Below are 24,310 nucleotides of genomic sequence, written 5' to 3' on the forward strand. Positions count from 1 at the left end.
TTTGGAATGGATCAGTTCGACCAATTAAAACACATAGACTTGTTTGGACTCTGACTTGTTTATAAACTGCTTTATCTTCCTGAAGGACATTGGAGTTGGAGTGTTTTAATCTCTAGTCAGTTAGGTAAACAGTTCAACATCACATAAACAATAATAAACACACACACACACACACATATATACTTACTTGGAATGAGGAAGTAGAATGTGTCAACAGTGATGTGTGTACCTTGCCATCTCACTGCTGATTGTTTAGATGGTATTAGACAGTGTGTGGAGTGCTGTGGTACTGTGAGGTTAATTGGTGTGTGTGTGTGTATGTGTGTGTGTGTGTGTGTGTGTGGAATCATTCTATTATTCTAAGCTGCTTAAACATGTCTGTGTTCTTTTGAGCCTCGATTGTTAGAAAAGACTCAGAGCACAAGAGCTACTCCTGTTGAGTCTCCATTACCATTCAACCCAATCTAATTACAGCAGCTAATCACACAACAAACCTGCCACTGGCTTAAATAATCAAATAATGGCTTTGTAATAAGTCTAATCATAGCAGAGGGAGAGACCAGTAAAGAGAGAGAGGGGATGGTGGTGGGGGAGATAGTCTATGATCGTGTCCTAGAGGTGGTTGAGCCAAGAGGGTTAGAGTTCGGAACAGTTTAACAAAGGCCATTTTAAATAACAAAGACATTATAAAATATTTGTCACAAGAACTAGAGTAATATTTAATGTATGTATCTTTCTGATGCACAAGGACAGCTGTATTTGCATCACAGTCAACATGTTAATCTGGAATGTGATGTGAATGTTCCAGAATCGATTGGAGGGTGAAGTTACAATGCTTGTTTTTGAATATATGAGCTTGAACTTATATATACTTAATATCCAAGTATTATATTAATCACTTCTCTTTGTTTCACCAACCTCAAGTCAGTTCTGAACTGTCAGTCACAGTGCATTAGAAGTCTTGCTGACCAAAGAGAAGGGAATTTTATTTATTTATTTTTCATCTTTTTTTCTTTTTAATAAACAGTTATAACCTAAAACCCCAATCTATTTTCAAATTTCCCACTTCACTACAGATCACAGAACACCTTACCCACCTAGAAGCAGCTAATTATAGTATTCATGTAGATTATGCTGAGTATGGATTGTAAACTAGAATAGAAGTCTTATTATTCAGTCATTTCTGTAAATTGTCTCAGCGTACTTCAGTAGAGCTCAGACATTACACAAAAACTGAAAGGGCTAGAGGTGACACCACTAACAGCAACCTTTTACACATTGCTTATGTAATGATAGATTAGCATTGTTAATAGTAGAGTCACTTGTTATTAACACAGCTATTACATATACTGGGTAATAATTATATTTAACATTTGGTAAATCTCATTGGCTCAGTGTCTACTACAGCCTTAAAAACACAATTCTTTAATTCTTGTTTCCCTATTTTTATACATTTTAATATCAAAATTGCAACTCTTAGCCCACATAGTGCAGTATTAGCAGACAGTAATGCACTGAGGGAGCTCTCCAAGGTTCTGAAGTTTTCCTCCAGCTCCTGAATGAGGCGTGACTCAGATACTTGTCTTAAGAAAATTATTGGACACTTTACATTATGTGGAGATTGTCCAGGCTCACAGATTTTATTCACAATAACGGTTAATGAAGAAACTCATGGGAAAATCAGTGGGACATTTTAATAAGTAAAAGCTGGCATCTGCATTTACATGTCTTAAGGGAAGTGTGTGCTAAGACTAAAATATCGGGGAGAACTTTGGCTAAAAATGCAGCAGAAGAATCTTCCAAATATCATAAATGTAGAGCTTTTGTTGATGACTTTTAACATAATAAGCCTTTATCGAACAAACAAACATTGAAACAAAAGTTCTATGACCGGTCAGTGACTAGTGGAGGTAATAGCCAGTTTGAAAATTGTTCTAAAAGGTCAGTGTCTTAAGGTTAGTGTCTCTCTACTCTCCCTATAAGAATTTGTTGTATGTTGATGTGTTAAACAACAGATGATTTTATGATGTTCTCCCTGTGTCCGCATGGGTTTCCTCCGGGTGCTGTGGTTTCCTCCCATGGTCCAAAAACACATGTTGGTAGGTGGATTGGCGACTCAAAAGTGTCCCTAGGTGTGTGTGTGTCGCCTTGCAAAGGACTGGCACCCCCTCCAGGGTGTGTTTCCGCCTTGTGCCCAGTGATTCCGGGTAGGCTCCGGACCCACCGCAGCCATGAACAGGATAGGCGGTTACAGATAACAAATGAATGAATTAATGAATTAATTAATCCCTTTTCTCTCCCTCTAAGAACTTTTACTTAATGTGTCAAACAACCGATAACTGCCTGACCCCAGCTAAAAGACAAGTGAACCTCCTCCAGGTCCCACCACATCTGTGCAACCAACATAACACCAACCCTGGCTCCTTCCAGGCCAATCTGCACTTCAGGCTTTCCTTTTGTTTTTAATCAGTGGTGCAGTAAATTGTCTTCTTTGGAGGACCACTCACAGCCCCACTGTGCATTCTGATCCACAGATGAGTGCCTCCGGCCAGGAAGAAAAATTTGGTTTGTTGAACAAAAGAAGTACTATATCATCATCCTCTGAATATTTACCTCAAAAAATCTGTGACTGGCAAAATCTGGACCACGATATTGACAGAAAACTCTGCTGCAGATGGAGATGAACAACTGTATGAACTGTGTTAACTATGAACACTGTGTCTTTGTTTCTGGTAAAATTACAGGTTTTTGGTCAAAAATATTCATTCATTATCTGTAAGCGCTTATCCAGTTCAGGGTCACGGTGGGTCCAGAGCCGACCTGGAATCATTGGGCACAAGGTAGGAACACACCCTGAAGGGGGTGCCAGTCCTTCACAGAGCAACACAGACTCACACCTATGGACACTTTTGAGTCGCCAATCCACCTACCAACGTGTGTTTTTGGACTGTGGGAGGAAACCGGAGCACCCGGAGGAAACCCACACGGACACGGGGAGAACACACCAACTCCTCACAGACAGTCACAGAGGGAATCGAACCCACAACCTCCAGGTCCCTGGATCTGTGTGACTGTGACACTACCTGCTGCGCCACTGTGCTGTCCTCAGTGGGTCCAGAGCCTAGCAGGAATACACCCTGGAGGGGGCGCCAGTCCTTCACAGGGCAACGTCAAAAATATTGATTATGTCTTAAAATACCGTTTTTTCTTAAGATATTACCACTTAATTTTCCAAATATTGACATTATTCTTGACATTTGTCTCATGTGGATCAGACACACCACTGCTTCTGCTCACTTTGTCCATGAGAGAAGTAACTGGTGACTGGTGTATACTATTATTATAGATTTACAGTAAACTGTACTACTCCAATCTGAGCTGCCACTTAGTTCCTGTAAATTTTACCGGATATTTTCATTTTTTTACAGTGTAGAACACGCCTGGCACCAACAACCTCAACCACCTCCAGTCCTGAGAGACCGAGAGAAGAGGATGAGACAGAGGAGTGTGGTATTATTCCGAGCTGAAGAACTGGGGCCCTCGAGGGGTTTAGCTGATCACGGACGCAGCTGTGAAACAATCCAGCAACAACCGGTCAATTACGAGCCTCCATTTTCTTCCCCTGCCTCAGCCTAGAAAACAAAGTCCGAAGAGGACGCAATTTACAGCTGAGGATCCGCAGAGAGTCCAGTAAATCGCTATTAAACACATTTGCATATTTTCATTATGTTTTCCTCCAGTCCTCTGTGGTAAGGCAGGAGCTTAAAAAGGCTAAAAGCTCTTGTAGCCAGCCTTTATCTGGTGAAACCGTAATCATTCACAGTCACACGCAAAGGCTCAGAAACCCCTTGGTCAAATCACACACACACACATACAATTCTAGTTATATAAGTCTTTAAAGAAGCTATAAAACATTTTTTTTTTCAGAAATGATTGATGATATTTTCATTAACATTTTTCCTGTAAAGTCCATCTCACATGAGATGAAGAATATAACTGTTTTGTAGCCTCTGAAAGAAAAAGCCTGTGCTCCATAGAATGGGTTCCCCCTCACCAGTCGCCCATGTTTAAAACGGGTTTAATTTCAACACTGTGATACATTCAGAGAGCGGTAGAGTGGTGCAACAGGGGTCGCACTCACACAGCTCCACGGTCCTGGGGTTGTGGGTTGAAGTCCCGCTCCGGGTGGCTGTCTGTGAGAAGTAGATTCCGGGTAGGCTCCGGACCCACCGCGACCCTGAACTGGATAAGGTTGAACAATGAATAAATGAATGACACATCCAGGCCATGAGGGCTCAGTGTAATAATGTAAAGTGTAAGAATCAGAGAAAATGGCTGCACTTGTGTAAGTTGTTAATTAAACTTTCAAAGCTTTCAACCACCTGCTGTCTCGACTGACACACTGCACGTTCTTGTCTCTGACTGGCGGAAACAATGTGGGAATAAATAAATCACCATATGAGAATGTGAATTAAGCAGAGGGCAATACACCTTCGTTGAGGATGTGGAACATGGAATTTCATTACACTCAGAGAGAGAGAGAGAGAGAAGAATGGGAAGAGAGAAAAAACAGTGTCAAGGAGAAAGGGAGTGTGTGACAGAAAACAAGAACAAACAGAAACAAAACAGCAAAGATACGGGAGACAAATGTAAAAGATACATCAGATGAAATATACAAAGAAAACTGTTTTTTAAAAACTAAAAAGGGTGATAGACTGAGACAAAGATGCTACTGTAGACGAGTGATAGAGAAAAACAGAAAGAGAGACTACAAAGACCAAGTGAGACACCATAGTTTTGTAGAAAGAAATTAATGAAAGAATAAATTAAAGAGAAAAGTTGAAATACGAAGAAAAGCATGAATGCAGAGACAGTGTTAGACAATAGAAATACTATTTATTATTATTATTATTATGGGGCGGCACGGTGGTGCAGTCACACAGCTCCAGGGACCTGGAGGTTGTGGGTTCGATTCCCGCTCCGGGTGACTGTGAGGAGTTGGTGTGTTCTCCCCGTGTCCGCGTGGGTTTCCTCCAGGTGCTCCGGTTTCCTCCCACAGTCCAAAAACACACGTTGGTAGGTGGATTGGCGACTCAAAGAAAGTGTCAGAGTGTGTGAGTGTGTGTTGCCCTGTGAAGGACTGGCGCCCCCTTCAGGGTGTATTCCCGCCTTGTGCCCAATGATTCCAGGTAGGCTCTGGACCCACCGCGACCCTGAACTGGGTAAAGGTTACAGATAATGAATGAATTGTTATTATTACAAGGCTATGTTTATGTTTTTGATTCTTGAATATGTTCAGTACGTTTAGATTAAAAGAAGGACAGAACTTGTGGCTTATTTAATTGAATCCATGTGATGTGTGTCATGTGACACTTTGTAACCTACATTATTCATCATTACTAATGTAAGGTTTGTAATTTGAGCTCGAGCTTGGTTTGTGTTTTAATTGTGCTGTTATTTCTGTCCCTTTCATAGCGAGAGCAGAGTAAATAAATAAGATTTAACCTGCCATGAATATTCATGAGAGTGTTCCTTCTCACGTGTTTGATTTGATTAAATACCCACGCTCTGTGTGTGTGTGTGTGTGTAACCGGGACAAGGATTATGAAACGATCAGAGTGATTAGATTAATACAGCATCGGAAATCCCTGGAAAACATAAAAAAAAGAAAAAAAAAGAAAGAAAGGAAATTGATGGTGAGTGCCCCTACGTGGTGTGTGTGTGTGTGTGTGTGTGTGTGTGTGTGTGTGTGTGAGTGAGTGATTTCCTTTTCATCTCATCTTTCAAATGTAAAAAGGATCAAACAGCCCTCGGAGGCCATTCCCAGCCATAATCTTCATACGAATCGTCAGCCATTACATTTTTTCTTGTCCGTTTAATGGTGAATAACAACCACCATGTTTTCCTGTTTTAGACTCCGATCAATTTAAAATAACCACCATGTTTCCCATTTCATGTCTGAACACTTCATTTCAAACATTAGATTCTGAGATGTTACCAGTTGAATGGTTTTGCCTGCAATCATCTGTAATGTCATATCATTATCATAGTAAGCTAATTGGCCATGTTGTATATTCACAGGTAGTTTGTCCCTCTTCTCTGCAATGAAGGCCTCTTCTAAGAAGACTTTACACTAGATGCCTGATGGCGGACAATTTCAGTAAGATTTTAATAACATTCAACCACATATACATCAAGTATTGATGTTGAATGTTTCTGCATCACAAATGTCACTTCTTCTCGTTCATATATTCATTTTCTGTAACCCTTTTAACCAAGGCGTGGTGCAGCAGGTTAGTGTCGCAGTCACACAGCTCCAGGGACCTGGAGGTTGTGGGTTTGAGTCCTGCTCTGGGTGACTGTCTGTGAGTAGATGGTGTGTTGTCTGCGTGGGTTTCCTCTGGGTGCTCTGGTTTCCTCCCACAATCCAAAAACACACGTTGCAGGTGGATTGGCGACCCAAAAGTGTCCGTGAGTGTGTGTGTGTTCCCCTGTGAAGGACTGGCGCCCCCTCCAGGGTGTGTTCCCGCCTTGCGCCCAATGATTCCAGGTAGGCTCTGGACCCACCGCGACCCTGAACTGGATAAGCGCTTACAGATAATGAATGGATGGATGGATGTTTTAACCAAATCAGGGGTGGTTTTGGGACCAGACCCTGAATCAGGGTTACCCAATAGTCGGCCCGCAGAGAGTTAAACATTTGGCCTGCCGCCAACACAACAGTCACATTGGGTTTGTGTCCTCGATTTTTTGAACGTAAAAATTCCTAATTATTCGCTGCTGCTGCTCGAGTACCATCGCTCTTCAGATGTGTAACTGCTGAGACAATATGCAGGAAGGTTTACAGCACAGATTGCTGGCCTCAGACTCAGCCACGCCCATTTCACCAGGCTAAAGCTGTTTCTCAATTTGCGCTCTTGTGTGTTCTTGGGAAACGTCATCAGACGCAGCCCAAGTCCTGTCCCATTTAAAAGTCCACATCTAGCCAAGTAGAGTCCAAATCCCCGAATGTGTTCTTGCTCCGCCCGTGTTATCGAGGATGCACTGGGACTTCTTTAGACTTCAGAGTGTCAGATATCTCAGAAAGCATTTCGCACCAACTTCAGCACAATGGCTTTTTTTTTTACTCCCGCCACAGAGACGGTGACTCATCAAGTACGTTGGCGTTCCAATTACAGAACAACCACAACGTCCTCCTGTCCTCAGGAGTACTTTGTATTGAGAAACAGCCTAAGTGAAATGTAAAAACCCAGTGTGACTGGGACTTAACGTACCAAACGTGTCAAAAAGTAACAACAAAAAACGAATCAATGAGCACCGACCCAATTTCAGGCCTCTACATAGATTTAATAATAATCATAATCATCGTAATAATACTAATACGACTACCGAAATAAAATCTCTTGTCCCGTACTGTATGAAATTGTATGAGAATGACACACAGGCCTTGACTTTGCGATGTTGGTTGGATGTTGCCCTTGAGGAAAAGTAATTAGGGACCCCTGGACTAGTATTAGGTGCATACACTTGACAAGGCTCCAGTCCATTACGGGACACCACTGCTCCCCACAGCCTGTGACTTGAGGCGAGGTTTGAACCCAGGACCCTGGATCTTTAAGGTAGCCGCACTCTTTGTTGCATCATTTGCACCACTCAGTGCCAGATTTATTGGATGGACCTCAATCATTCCACAGAACACAGTTCCACTGTTTCACAGCCCAGTGCTTGAGGGCTTAATACCCCTCTAGGCTTCACTTGGAACAAGGCGTGGTGAACTTGCTCCAAAGCATCTCATTTTCTTTCATTAATTTTCTTAACAATGTGTGCACCTTAAAGTAGCTCCATTCACTCGTTATGATGGGTGTGTATGAACTTTTTTTCGGGATGTAATTAGCGATGTTCTCAAACCAAAAAAAAAGAGTTTTAATCACTGCAGTCAAAATGGCTTTCAGACGTTTTGACCATTTTTATTTTATATATATTTTTAAGTTACCCTACTTTCTCTGCTGGGTCTCTGCTGATTGTGAATCTCTCTCTCTCACTCTCTCTCTCTCTCTCTCGGTATGTGAATAATGTACTGGTCACACAGCGGTCACCTGAGAACAGTGTGCTGAAAGATCCGGTGTGAGCTGAAGGTTAATTAGACTTCCTGTTGTTTCTCTGATGTGCTGAAGTTTAAGCACTCCAGCCTGAAGAGCAGGGTGACTACAGGAACAGTGATTTTGGACTCTGTTTTTAAACTAAATTGGGAAGTTGAGTGGTCAACTGTGGATTAAAGGCTCTGCAGCTTCATTTTCCTTTCAGTTTGAGTCCATTCGCAGTGTAATGTACATATTTACAGAGTTGCATGTGATTTACTACTTTGCTGTTCAGCCTGACCAATAGAATACGATGCTCTGGATCAAATGCCCAAAAGGTAATGTCACTGAACTTGATGCTAAATGGCCAGAGGGCTATAAAGCTGCTCAGCCTTGGGCTGTGGATCAGTGTTACTGTATTATCTGTAGTGATAGAGCTCCATCCATAGCTTTGATCTGAGCTGGAGTGGTGCTTGTGATCCAGGATATATCATCCAGCATGACTATACTAATGGACACAGTGGTAAGCGCCATAAAATCTTCTTAGAACTTGACATTAGACTGTATACTTATTACAAAAGTAACCTGCCATTATCCCAGTTTAAAGGCTGTAATGGACTCTCCGTAGTAAAAAGGGGACTATTGTTTTGTTCTGGAAGGTAGTCCCTGTATTTAAACACATTTAATGAAATGTTTAAGACTTCTTTGTTTTTCTTTACTTTTCAAACAAGTGGAAGACTCCAGGTCATCATCCAGATGGTCCACATCACATCTGTACGTGTCTTGATATTTTTGTGTGTGGTATTTAGGAAAAAAAAAGAAAACACTCCATATTCTTGTGCCTCATTACAATGTGCTTTTATAAGCAGCTAATTGTGATTTTTCCTGCTAGACGACTACTTGCCTCAGTATCATACCATATGCAGGAGCAGCCGTAAATCTGCACCTCCATCACGGTTCTCTCTCTCTCTCTCTCTCTCTCTCTCTCTCTCTCTCTCTCTCTCTCTCTCTCTCTCTCTCTCTCTCTCACAAGCTCACTGTGTCTATTCTGCTATTTTTACATCGAGCCACTTTGATTTCTCTTCCGTTATTGATTCTTTTCTCACCCGATGTCTTCCCACGCATGAAATTCACACACACCAACACACGTACATCCAATTGAAACATTCATCGTGCTCTTAGCATGTGTCAGATTGTGGACGTGTGCAGACTGCCTCTGTTTTGTGTGGCACGCTCTAGTAGATGAACGCAAAGTGATCGTGACCTCCATTTACTGTCAAACTAACCATCTGCATTCAATGCATTCAGCTACATTTCCGTCGCCGTGTTTTACCAATATGGTGGCATTATACTGAGCGGCACGGTGGTGCAGCAGGTAGTGTCGCAGTCACACAGCTCCTGGAGGTTGTGGGTTCGAGTCCTGCTCCGGGTGACTGTCTGTGAGGAGTTTGGTGTGTTCTCCCTGTGTCCGCGTGGGATTCCTCTGGGTGCTCCGGTTTCCTCCCACAGTCCAAAAACACATAAGTTGGTAGGTGGATTGGCAACTCAAAATTGTCCATAGGTGTGAAGGGCCAGCGCCCCCTCCAGGGTGTGTTCCTGCCTTTCACCCAGTGATTCCAGGTAGGCTCCAGACCCACCGCACACAAGCATCTCTCTCTAGGATGGCAGTCCATCACTCAATGATAGAAGTGTGTTAATGTGTGTTAGGCATGTGTTTGAGGACTCATCCCTCTGTCTTTTGTATGTATGTGAAAAACTGCCAGGGGGTGGGGGTGGGGACAGTTGGGGTGCTCCTCTTCATATTGAACATGTTTTCTTCTTAAAAGCCCCTTTAAAAGTTGCCTCTCCCTTTGGTGAAGTTAACAGCTTTGCAGTTACATTGTTTCCTGTTGTTCTCAGGGGTCCTGAACACAGACTCACATCATGTCACACACTCACTTAACACACACACAGAGAAAGAAGGTGACAGAAAGAGGGATAGCATCAAACGCCTCTCCTCGAATATTCCACACGACACAATGCATGATGGGACATAGAGAGAGTCAGAGACTGAGAGAGAATAGGGAGATGAGGAGAGATGGAGAGATTATAGAGAGAGCACTTGTGAAGGAAAAGCGCTGGAGATTTGCAGCAAAAGGCACACAAATAATCTAGAGATGTTTAAAGACAGTTTTTATTGTTTCTCTTCATCTCTCCCTCTCTCTCTCTGCACTCGGTTTCCTTCTCTCTTTTCCTCTGTCCATCTCTTAGTGGCCTTCACCTCTTCCTCTAATTCTCCAACCCGATATCACATCAGAAACGTAAACATTGTACTAAAAGGCCATACCTACTATAACGTATTCATTTGTACGTAGTTGTTGCCGTGCAACCCCGGGATATATTGACAACCTGCAGTATTCCAACCAAAACACCAGACAGACATGGTGCCGGTGTTGCCATGGTGCTAATCATTTGTCGTGACTTGTGGGTTTCTAAATTCATCGGTAAAACCAGTAATAGTTTTGCACCTTATACTAGCTAATAGATACATATCCTTGAGTTCATTCGACATCTAGCTTTAGCTCAACTAATACCTCGTATGTCACTACTCTGAGTCGTAACCCATGTGTTTTTAGATGTGCTTGTATGTTTTGTCGTAGCATATGGTGAGTAGTTGAGCAGTTGTCTGACCCTTAATGAAATGCTTAGCGAATTGCAAATTGACTGATTTGTCGTTGGCCTAACACGTATTAGTATTAATAAACTGTAAAACATCTAGCTACGTAGCTTGAGAATGAAATCTGTAGCTTGAGAATGAAATCTCTTTATAAGTTATAAGTTTTCTTTATAAGCAAGAAAACGTTCACAGTTATGTTAGCCGCATTACATTATATATATATATAGTTATTTGTTGTATGCTGTATTTATTTGTGTTTAAATACACGTGGTGTATCAGTTCATTGCAATACCTTTCTAAACACATTTTTTCCACTTAAAAAGTAAAAAGTAAAATAATATTCTACTTGAACGCTTTGGCTCAGCGTGTATATGGGGCACATATGAAGTTTAATGTAGTTAAATGTACGTTTTAGCTGGTGTGGTGCTTTTGTAACAGGCACATTTCAGCCATGATATCGGGTTGAATTCTCTGATCGCTCCCTTTCTATCTTTGTTTTTTTCTTTTTTGTTTTTTGTTTTTTTCTCTTTCCATTTTTATAATAATGTCTCTTAATTTTATCCTATCTTCTTATTCTTTTTTCACACTTAATATTTTTCTGTTTATTCTCTCAACATTCAGTCTCTCTCTCTCTCTCTCTCTCTTTGTTACTGTTTCTCATAAAAATAAGGAATAAGTCCACATTTTCTTTGTTATATCACACACACACACACACTCACACTCGTACACTTGTTGGTAATTGCTGCTGTGTGATTGTGGGCAGTGTGCTGAAGAAGTTTGGCTGTGGAGAGTTTGGTGAGTAGTGTGTAAATGAGCTTTTCTCTGGACTATTGAAATGGCCATTGGTGGGGATGAGGTGCCATTAGCTACCATTAGCTCCCTGCTACGAGAGCCCTTTACCTTCACACAATTACAGTGAAGGAAAAAAAAGGGAAAAATTACCATCATCCTATTCCCCGGCTTCAACTCCAACCCCAGCCAGATTCACACAGAGAACCAGGGAAAAAAAACACTCACACAAAGGCCCACAAACTTTTCATTGTAGCGTTGTAGCGGTGGAAAAGGTTGGAGTCAGAGAGCCAATATGGCCGCTCGGGGTTTATTGTGATCAATGAGAGCCCTAATGGAACCTGTAGTGGTTTTAGTGGTAAGAGTTTGTAGAGTGTGTGGCCTACATACACAGCTCCCATTGTCATACACATTACAGAGCTGACTGTTAGCCTGACGGCCCCTCTTTTAGCGCAGTGATGTTTAATGGCTCCCCTCAGCTGTCAGTCAGCAGGTCGAATGTGGGTGGGGTCAAACCAAAGAGAGTCCACCAATGGAAATTATTATTATTATTTTTTTTCAAACCAAATCTTTTTGACCTGTCAGGAAATAATGGACCGCTCTCACACCCACACACTCACACACACACACACACACACACACACATTTGTACCACTATACATTACAGGATTTTCCTTAGAAAACTGTAAATGTAATTAATTAACACTACACCAAACCATAACCTTAAGCTCTGTAACATTTGGTAATAAAAAGGTCATGTTTGGAATAAAAACACTTCAGGACATGCTTTTTGTCCCGACAGTTCACCAGAACTGAAACATTTCCTGTGAAGTAAGTTTGCTCACATGTGGCTCAATAAGGTTTGGAACCCAAGTCTCACCAAATTCTGAACCAGACACCAACCAAACAACATCATCAGTTTTGACTCTGAAACTGACCCAAGCCTTAAAAACTGTTCTGAAGCAAACCATGATTTCTTCCAGACAACATCAACTCCAGGGCGGCATGGTGGTGCAGCAGGTAGTGTCGCAGTCACACAGCTCCAAGGACCTGGAGGTTGTGGGTTCGATTCCCGCTCCGGGTGACTGTCTGTGAGGAGTTGGGGTGTTCTCCCTGTGTCTGCGTGGGTTTCCTCCAGGTGCTCCGGTTTCCTCCCACAGTCCAAAAACACATGTTGGTAGGTGGATTGGCGACTCAAAAAAAGTGTCCTTAGGTATAAAAACCCAACCTGAGTCTGTCTACATTTGAATCTGACGCAGGTACAACCAGCTCTGACCCGACAGGAGCCAATCTTTTTATATTGACCCAGCCTTATCTCAACTCTATTTAGCTTTGTGTCTAAAAACTGACCTGAATCAGTGCATCTACAGTGTTTGTTCAAAGCTTATATTTAACCCTTTGTATTAAATAACGATGTAGTAAATGATGAGTGAGGAGGGGGGGGGGGGGACTGGGAAGCAGAAGAATGGATACAGGCTGTAATTACACACCTATATAATGGACATATGAGGAAGGTGTTTCTCATAAAGTGGCCAATGAGTGGAAGTAGAGGAGGTGTTTCAATGAAGAGGATGTATTTTTTTTTCTTTAACTTTAACCTTGTCTGTATCCACTGCCTAACCCTTTATACACAGACTGGAGTTTATCAAATCAGGCTGAGAGTTTTATTTATTTCTGTCCGATGTATATGTTTGTCTTTTAATCCGAGTTGTCATTTTTCTTTAGGAGGTGAGAAGCTGCAGCTTTTTAATTTCTGTGTCTATTTTAGGGAATGACATTTCAAACAAACACGATCCTTCCAGCAATAAGCTGTAGACACTGAGGCAGAGAGAGAGAGAGGTGTGTGTGTGTGTGTCTGTGTGTCTGTGTGTGTTGGGGGTGGGTGGGGAGAGGGGGGGGGGTGGTAGAGGTTCATAAAAAAAGAACTGTGTGTCAACAGTGCTTCAAATCATCAAGGTTTAGACAGATTTTTTAAAAACTTGGAATATTTCTAGTTGTAATTTCACCATATTACACCACATAAATATTGAATAGATAAGTACAGTTAAGCTTTTGTCAGTGTAACTCTACCATATTCTATATTAATTGTAGATGTTTAAGTTGTGATGTCACCCCCTTTCATCTTCATTATTATAATTATTATTATTTTACACAGTTACATATTGTGATATATTCTTCTCTACTTCTGTTGTACCCTTAAAAGAATATTTACACTGTACTTTTTGTGACAATAATTTACCTGTACGCGGTGGGTCCGGAGCCTAGCCAGAAGCACTAGAGGGCGTACTAATTCTTCACAGAGCAACACCCACTCACACATTCACTCACAGACACTTTTGAGTCGCCAATCCACCTACCAACGTGTGTTTTTGGACTGTGGGAGGAAACCGGAGCACCCGGAGGAAACCCACACGGACACGGGGAGAACACACCAACTCCTCACAGACAGTCACCCGGAGCAGCATTCAAACCCACAACCTCCAGGTCGCTGGAGCTGTGTGAGGTCACAATTGTGCATTTATTTGGATCTGAAGTGAGAGTGGAGTTTGAATGATGAAATCTTTATGTGCTGGTATTAATATTTCTTTTCTTACTCAGCCTTTTTTCCGTCAAATTTCTTCTTCCAAACCCTAGTGGGTCATCTCGGGAATATCTACTTTAAATAACTAAAAAATATGGGCAGTTTTGAGAAGTTTCTTGGAATAAAGTCTTTTTACATTGAATACCATTGGAAGTTAAAAAGGTTTCTTCTTCTCCAGTATAGTTGCTATTTAGGAGATGCATATTTTTCATTGGGGACTGCCACAGCAGGTAGTGTCTCTGTCACACAGCTCCAGGGTCCTGAGGTTTTGGGTTCGAACCCTGCTCCAGGTGACTGGTTTCGTCCCACGGTCCAGAAACTGACAGTGGTAGGTGGATTGCTTACTCAAATGTGTCCATAGCTGTGAATGTGAGAGCATCACCCTGCAAAGGACAGGGCGTGTTTCTGCCTGGTGCTGAATTCGATATGTGGTTACAGACAATCAATGAATGAATGAACGAAAGTATTATTTCTTCTTTCAGGTCAGAGATGGTACAAAGTAAAAGAATGTTCTTTTCAATGAATAGAGCGATAATAGTCCTGTAACCAGCACCTGGCATAGGTCACGAATGCTCAGAGTTAGCTGCTCTAGAGCATCCCATACCTATGGATACCATTTTTTTTCTTTCTGAAAGCTGTTAGCCTGTGTAATGTTAAAGAATCAGTCTGATCTTACTGCAGATCCTATGAGTGTCTGATATTTGAGTTTGTACAGAAATGTATATTTGCGAACTGAACTGCTGCACTTTTGTTGTATAACCACACCGAATCCGAATCCTTGTTCTCTGTTTCCTCCGTCTCCTTTTCTGTCCTCTCTCTCTCTCTCTCTCTCTCTCTCTCTGTCTCTCTCTCTCTCTCTCTCTCTCTCTCTCTCTCTCTCTCTCTCTCTCTCTCCACACTTTCTGTACTAGCTCCAGAATCAATGGCTGGGTCGCAGGTCGGCAGAGTGGGGCTTGTTAGCTGCAGGCTCACAGAAAGTAAAAGCCCATGTTAAACATGATATCGATCCATGAGATAGAGAGATAGGTAGGTATAGATAGATAGATAGAGAGAGAGAGAGAGAGAGAGAGAGAGAGAGAGAGAGAGAGAGAGAGAGAGATGCTAGGAATGAGCTGATGAAGGAAGAGATAAGGAAGGAGATATTTATGGAAGAGAAGAGAAATGAACAATAATTACAGAGACACTAACAGCAGACAAAAAAGAGAATCAGAAAAGAAAATGAACAAAATGAAGGGAACAGAGAGAGAAAATAAAAGGATGTATATAAAAAGAAGAGAGACTAAGAGAAGAGAAAGGAGTCAAAGAAACAGACTAGAGTTGTTAAACTGAAAGTGTGACAAGTAATAAAGGAGAGAAAGAAAGAGTGAGAGATGTAGTAACTCTCTCCTCTCGTACAGTGCTGTTTTATAAATGCAGCTGCATTGCTAACTGTGGCTTATAGAGGGAGCTGACAACACAAGCACAGAACACTCTCCTGTCCTTGTATCAACCAGCTGTGTGTGCACGTGTGAGTGTGTGCGTGCATGCATGTGTGTGCGCAAGAGATGATGACGACAATCTGAAGTTAATCACATGCCTCTGAGACAAACACTAAGATGAAAAGCAGCCAGTCAGTATCAAGAAACAAGAGGAAGCCAAGATGGTGAAAACACAAGAAGTGAAGAAAAAATTGAAGAGAGAGAGTAATATGTTGTTGTTTAGTGTGTGTCATAAAGGGGTAATATTTTGACATCACTGTGGGTGTGATAAATGGTTAATGTGTTATTCGGTGTGTATTAAAGGGTAAAAGTGTTTTTGTTCAGTGTGTATTAAAGGGTTAAAATGTTGTTGTTCAGTGTGTATTAAAGGGTTAATGTGTTGTTGTAGGTATGTATTAGTGTGTTGTGGTGCAGTGTGTATTAAAGGGTTAATTTGTTGTTGCGAGGTCTGTATTAGTGTATTGTGGTACGGTGTGTATTAAAGGGTTAATGTGTTTTGGTGCGGTGTGTATTAAAGGGTTAATGTGTTGTGCATTAGTGTGTTGTGGTGCGGTGTGTATTAAAGGGTTGATGTGTTGTTGCGAGGCATGCATTAGTGTGTTGTGGTGCGGTGTGTATTAAAGGGTTAATGTGTTGTTGCGAGGCATGCATTAGTGTGTTGTGGTGCGGTGTGTATTAAAGGGTTAATGTGTTGTTGCGAGGCATGCATTAGTGTGTTGTGGTGCGTGGTGTATTAAAGGGTTGATGTGTTGTTGCGAGGCATGCATTAGTGTGTTGTGGTGCGTTGTGTATTAAAGGGTTGATGTGTTGTTGTGAGGCATGCATTAGTGTGTTGTGGTGTGGTGTGTATTAAAGGGTTAATGTGTTGTTGTGAGGTATGTATTAGTGTGTTGTGGTGCGTTGTGTATTAAAGGGTTGATGTGTTGTTGCGAGGCATGCATTAGTGTGTTGTGGTGCGTTGTGTATTAAAGGGTTGATGTGTTGTTGCGAGGCATGCATTAGTGTGTTGTGGTGCGTTGTGTATTAAAGGGTTGATGTGTTGTTGCGAGGCATGCATTAGTGTGTTGTGGTGTGGTGTGTATTAAAGGGTTGATGTGTTGTTGTGAGGCATGCATTAGTGTGTTGTGGTGTGGTGTGTATTAAAGGGTTAATGTGTTGTTGTGAGGTATGTATTAGTGTGTTGTGGTGCGTTGTGTATTAAAGGGTTGATGTGTTGTTGCGAGGCATGCATTAGTGTGTTGTGGTGCGTTGTGTATTAAAGGGTTGATGTGTTGTTGCGAGGCATGCATTAGTGTGTTGTGGTGCGTTGTGTATTAAAGGGTTGATGTGTTGTTGCGAGGCATGCATTAGTGTGTTGTGGTGTGGTGTGTATTAAAGGGTTAATGTGTTGTTGTGAGGTATGTATTAGTGTGTTGTGGTGCAGGGAGAGAGACTGAAGGCTGTGTGTGCTGGTTTTCTGTTGGTGGAGATAGTGCTCTGTGATTGGCTGAGTGTTTGTTGTTAACGCTGTGTGAATGATCTGGTGTCTAGATGCTGCTGTTTTCAGTGTAATCTCACACACAGCGGTTGCCCCCGGTTACGCAGGTGTGTTTCTTATTGGGCAAAATGGTCCCCCGCCGAGATGACTGTAGTTTATGATCTGCACAGCATCTCAATTGTCATGGTTCAACAATTGTGTGTGTGTGTGTGTGTGTGTGTGTGTATGTCTGTGTCTCTGTGTTTAGGCTGTGTGTGTCCAACATAGACATAGTTTCAAAGTTTCTTAAACTTGTTTCTTGTTTCTCCCAGATGCAATTCGTCCATTGTTTGCCATCATTGTGTCACACTTGGTGTGTATGTGTGTGTGTGTGTTTGGTTTTGTTACTGTACACTTTCCTTACAAGGGGGTTCTAAGATTACAGAATCCTTTATTTATTTTTTTTAACCATTAATTTAAAATGAAACACAGTTGTAGGTTTTATTCTGAGAGGGAGCTGTGCTGGTTAGTCATGAGGGGATGGCCATCTTACACAATATACTCCACTCCTTCAATTCACTCCTCCACCCTCTCTGTATATGTCCACTCTGGTACTTGTGCAGCGTGTTCATTGTTTTAAAAAGAATCCTATATACATCTTCTGTGTATTTACAACATACCGTCACTGAAATGTCTCTACAAACAGTTTTTTACAAGCCACTGTTTATTATTTTGCTCAAGTGTTTACATGAGAGTATTTACCCAGTCACATATGCCTTTTTTCAGGAAACTAAACTCCTCAGATACATCATTGTTGAGAAACAAGACCTCTTCTGAAGGTACTGTTAGTCATAATTTTCCATAAGGAATCATTTCTTCTGAAAACTGATTTTAATTTCTGAACCCTGTTGAATTAGAAAAAGTAAAAGAGGACTTCACTTGTGCTGTGCTCACTAAGGGACACTAAGTGACGCTTATTAAGCTCCAGCACAACATCATCGGAGCTCAGTACGTTTGAAGGAGAACTCTGATGATTGTGCTGAGTGATGGGCAGCTGTGAGGGGCGACCTACTTTTGTTCTTCAACTCAGACACTTCTTGAGTAGGAAATATAGATTCATTTCTACTAGTGCCATTATTTCACTGAAATAACAGTACTTTTACTGGAGTGTTGGCTTAGACTTTTCTCCTCGTCTCTTGAAACACCACCAAGTGTGTGTGTGTGTGTGTGCATCTGTGTGTGTGTTCCCCAGTATGCCCTAAGGCTCCAGTGTCCTCTCATTGACCAGGTACATTTCTTTTCTTTCTCTCACCCCCGCTCTCGCTCCCTGTCTCTTTCCCTCACTGTAGATCAGAGAGTCTGTAGGTGAGGACAATAAAGAACTCAACGGCAGCATGTAATGCTTTTAGAGACACAGAGAATATTCTCTTTCAGACTCAGTGAGTCACTCCGAGACAGACATATGACTCTCAGACGTCTGTATTTTTTACATTAGAACTCTTTAGCAAACTGCAACACAGGCTTTGATTCCATCCGTAGCTTGTTTTATCAGTAAACAGAAAATACAATTAGATCAGACTCCAGTGTCTGTACATTCCTGTCATTTCTTTTGTTTTGTTTCTTTTGTGATGTCACCTAACAAATCTATACATCAAATAACAATTGAACATACACATTACATTTAGTAGCCCCGTTGCTTTTAGGAACTTTCACTTTATATACACAAATATTAGAGTATTTGTTTGTGTGCTGTGACCTGGTCTTTCATTTCTAGAGGTTCTGCCGGCAATGTGTAAGTCAAGGTAAACCCTCTAAGGCTTTGCTGGCATATTCTTCTTTTACACAAATCCACATCTACAGCCTTGGAAATGTTCTTTATCTCAATTCAGCTGCATTTCTTCACTATTGAAAGAAATCTTGTGTCATCTGTTAAATGCATTCTGCCACAGTGTGTAGACTGTCTGGACTGTAGTGGTTAAACTCACAGTGCTTTTGTGTTTAATGCTAACGGTGGGTTTTGACACCTGCTGCTCTTTTTAAGCATTTGACTGGGTCAGAACATTTCCAGGCTGCTAGGATTGTGGGGTGTTCCCGGTATGCAGTGGTTAGTAGCTAACAGAAGTGCTCCAAAGAAGGACAGAGAAGGTGAACAAATTTATGGGCACTCAGTGCTCACTGATGCAGGAGGGTAGTGTAGGTCCGTCTGCTGCAATCCCACAGAAGATCTACTGTAGCACACCTCACTGAAAACATTAATGCTGGCACTTCACGTCAAACACACACAGCACCACAGCTAGCAGAGAAACATGGAAGTATAGGTCCACCTCATATGAGTTAATTAAATTACTTTAAGACACAACTGACACAGAAGTGCACAACATCTCCACGGAGAATTAATCTGAGATTAATCTTGTTGGTGTCTTAGAGGTTCAATACCACGTAAATACATTTTTAAAGCAGAAGACAAACACAATTTAAGACATTAATTCAGAAGTTGTTGTTGGTGGGATACAGCTCAGTGGACTTCCTGCTTGTTGCCATGCCACCTCCAGAGACAACAGTGATGGGTTGACTGAGTTCAGGCTGCGTGTGAAAAAGGGAGTAAAAATCATTCATTCTTTCATTTATTAACTGTATTCATTCATTCATTCATTCTTTCATTATGCAGCTCATGGTCACGGTGGGTCCAGAGCCTCCCTGGAATCATTAGGCACAGGGCAACATCAAATCCTGAAGGGGGCGCCAGGCCGACACACACACATTCATACTTACAGACACTTTTTTTTTAGTCACCAATCCACCTACCAACGTGTGTTTTTGGACCGCGGGAGGAAACCGGAGCACCTGGAGGAAACCCACGCAGACACAGGGAGAACACACCAAACTCCTCACAGACAGTCACCCGGAGGAAACCCACACAGGGAGAACACACCAAACTCCTCACAGACAGTCACCCGGAGGAAACCCACGCAGACACGGGGAGAACACACCACACTCCTCACAGACAGTCACCTGGAGGAAACCCAAGCAGACACAGGGAGAACACACCACACTCCTCACAGACAGTCACCCGGAGGAAACCCACGCAGACACGGGGAGAACACACCACACTCCTCACAGACAGTCACCCGGAGGAAACCCACGCAGACACAGGGAGAACACACCACACTCCTCACAGACAGTCACCCGGAGGAAACCCACGCAGACACGGGGAGAACACACCACACTCCTCACAGACAGTCACCCGGAGGAAACCCACACAGGGAGAACACACCAAACTCCTCACAGACAGTCACCCGGAGGAAACCCACGCAGACACGGGGAGAACACACCACACTCCTCACAGACAGTCACCTGGAGGAAACCCAAGCAGACACAGGGAGAACACACCACACTCCTCACAGACAGTCACCCGGAGGAAACCCACGCAGACACGGGGAGAACACACCACACTCCTCACAGACAGTCACCCGGAGGAAACCCACGCAGACACAGGGAGAACACACCACACTCCTCACAGACAGTCACCCGGAGGAAACCCACGCAGACACGGGGAGAACACACCACACTCCTCACAGACAGTCACCCGGAGGAAACCCACGCGGACACAGGGAGAACACACCACACTCCTCACAGACAGTCACCCGGAGGAAACCCACGCAGACACGGGGAGAACACACCACACTCCTCACAGACAGTCACCCAGAGGAAACCCACGCAGACACAGGGAGAACACACCACACTCCTCACAGACAGTCACCCGGAGGAAACCCACGCAGACACAGGGAGAACACACCACACTCCTCACAGACAGTCACCCGGAGGAAACCCACGCAGACACGGGGAGAACACACCACACTCCTCACAGACAGTCACCCGGAGGAAACCCACGCAGACACAGGGAGAACACACCACACTCCTCACAGACAGTCACCCGGAGGAAACCCACGCAGACACGGGGAGAACACACCACACTCCTCACAGACAGTCACCCGGAGGAAACCCACGCAGACACAGGGAGAACACACCACACTCCTCACAGACAGTCACCCGGAGGAAACCCACGCAGACACGGGGAGAACACACCACACTCCTCACAGACAGTCACCCGGAGGAAACCCACGCAGACACAGGGAGAACACACCACACTCCTCACAGACAGTCACCCGGAGGAAACCCACGTAGACACGGGGAGAACACACCACACTCCTCACAGACAGTCACCCGGAGGAAACCCACGCAGACACGGGGAGAACACACCACACTCCTCACAGACAGTCACCCGGAGGAAACCCACGCAGACACAGGGAGAACACACCACACTCCTCACAGACAGTCACCCGGAGGAAACCCACGCAGACACGGGGAGAACACACCACACTCCTCACAGACAGTCACCCGGAGGAAACCCACGCAGACACGAGGAGAACACACCACACTCCTCACAGACAGTCACCCGGAGGAAACCCACGCAGACACAGGGAGAACACACCACACTCCTCACAGACAGTCACCCGGAGCGGGACTTGAACCCACAACCTCCAGCTCCCTGAAGCTGTGTGACCGTGTGCCCCCTTACCTCCTGGGAGCAAAAAAAAAAAAATCAGATGACAGATGAACTTATGTTTGGGATGCAAGGCATTATCGGTCAAATACATCTTCAAATTGATTTTCCAAAGTCTGAATAAGTAGCAGGAATAAATTGGGATTGTGTTGAATTTAATTTACTGACCTCCGCATACGCAGCATAAATAAAGGGAGATTGGTGTGCGAAAGACCTTTAGATGGTGATGTAATTGGTAATTGAGTCTCCATTGTCTGGTATAGTAAGACAGACATGCTTCATTAGCCCCAGTGAATGATATTTGCTCACAGAGCAAGAGTGGAATTATGTATTTATTTATTTATTTATCTGTTTGTTTGCTTATTTATTTGTTTATTTTTGTGGAAAGTTATTGCTTATGTTGGAGACCACATTGTTAGACCCTTAGGCTACTTGCTGAGAATAAATTACATTATTTACACAATGCTTGGCCTTTAAAATTTTCCTGAGGCTGTGAGGTCAGAATATCAAACACACACACATACACTCACACACACACGCACACACACACAGACTGTGTCAAGTTACAATTTCATAATTATGCATAATGATATTGTAGGGTGAGGTAACAAAACAAAAGCATAGTTAGCACAACATTAGCATTGTGTGTTAGCTGCAGTGCACCAGGGTTCTTACTGAATGCTTCGCAAGCTCCAAAGTCAAAACTTTTGCAAGCTGGCACAACCTGTATTGTTTAGGTGTTAATTATATGAAACTAAGCTTTGAGAATCTTTTGATGAACCTTAAACTCATTAATTAATTTCTCAGAGAAGCTGGTGTGGTACCTGTAGTACAATTCCAAAGAAGAAAAAACAAAAGCTGGATCAGCAACAAGGAGAAAAAAAACAGCCCCACCGCTGCACAACCCAAGTTATGGTCTCAAACACATTAAGAAGGCGAGCAGTTCAAATGAACTCTTGACGAGGCCACAGCTGTTTAATGAAAACCATTCCAGGTGATGACCTCATAAAGGTGATTGAGAGAAGAGTGTGCAAAGCTGTCATCAAAGCAAAAGGTGGCTACTTTGAAAAAACTAAAGTATAAAACATTTTCTGGTTTCTTTAACACTTTTTGTGTACTACATAATTCCATGTGTTCCTTCATACTTTTAATATGAGTCTTCCATATTCATTTACAATGTGGAAAATATTAAAAACACAAAGAAAAACCAGAAAAACCACACCCTGAGTGGGTGTGTCCAAACATTTTTACTTGAAATGTTCTTCAGTTAGCAGCTAAAGAAAAAATAATTATATATATGTGTGTGTGTGTGTGTGTGTGTGTGTATGTGTGTGTGTGTGTGTGTGTGTGTGTGTGTTCAGTCCCAACTCTGCTTGTTGAGTCTGATAGCTTGGGATAAGAAGCAGTTGCACAGTCCAGACAGTGGGGAGTTGAAGAGTGTGTGTGAGTGCTGTGTGTGTGTGTGTGTGTAGTGTGATCATCCTCAATGCTGGTTGGTTTGTGGATGCTGCGTGTTGTAAATGTCAGTGATGAAGGGGAGATAGACATCAATGATCTCAGCTTTCTTCAGTATTTGCTTCAGGGACTTGCTATTCAAAACTTTGCAGTTCCCAACCCCAAATGATGCAGCCGCTCAGGATGCTCTTGATGGTGCCTCTGGAGAATATGTTGAGGATGGAAGGTGGGAGGTGTACTTTCCTCAGCCTTCGCAGAAAGTAGAGATGTTGCTGTGCTTGTCTGTGGTGTTAGTGTTATGTTACTAGGTGAGACTCTGGCTGGTGAACACCAGGGAATTTGGTGCTTTTGACCTCACAGTGAAGGTCAATGTTTAGTGGGGGCTGATCACACAATGTTCTTGTTGTGTCTCATGACAAGCATCATGAAGCAGGTGATGATGGGTGTGAGTGAAGCAGGACACTGTAGACTAGGATGTTGGTGCTTGATGATGGCACTGCTCGGAGAGTGAACACATCTGTTAGTCGGTGTTCACATGCTCTGAGCCAGGAATGTTGTATACCCCAGCAGCTTTCTTTGTGTTCATTCCAAACACACAACTTATCTTCCTTGCCGTCACATTGTTCATTCCTGCCATTCAGGCCTTTAGGACATTCCAATTGCTGTAAGAGGGACAGTATAGAGTGAGTCATGGGGTGAAATAATGAGAAAACGATGTTCACTGAAACAGGTGATGTTAACATATGGTAATTGTCCTTTATCAGCAAAAGTGATCAGAGGAATACAACTTTGAACATGTGAGAAAATGACTGAAATCTTTACAACAGTGTTCCTCAGAGACAGACAGTGAGGGATATGGATATTTCAACATCTGCAGCGCATGACATAAAAGATTTATGGGATCGGGAGGAAATCCAGTGTAGAAAGGGCAAGGGCACATGTCTAAACTGAATAATCCTGATCTCTGACCCATATATAACCACAGGAGCAAACTTTGGTCGAGCACTTCAACACATATTTACATCTTTAAATGCCTTTTAAAACTCTGCTGTGCTAAAAGAAAGATTTATTTTATCAAATTCCCTGGGCGTATTTGGGATGGAGCAATGCAAAGTGGAAACATGTTGTGGTCAGATTTATCAATATTTCATATCTTCCTTGGAAGGAGTGGATGCAGGGTGCTCTTGATTGAAAGCGAAGAGGGACCACCCAGACCATTAATTTTGAAACATGCATACAGCAACCAAACTGGT

This window comes from Hoplias malabaricus, chromosome 4 (assembly GCF_029633855.1).
Source record: "Hoplias malabaricus isolate fHopMal1 chromosome 4, fHopMal1.hap1, whole genome shotgun sequence".
NCBI lineage: Eukaryota > Metazoa > Chordata > Actinopteri > Characiformes > Erythrinidae > Hoplias > Hoplias malabaricus.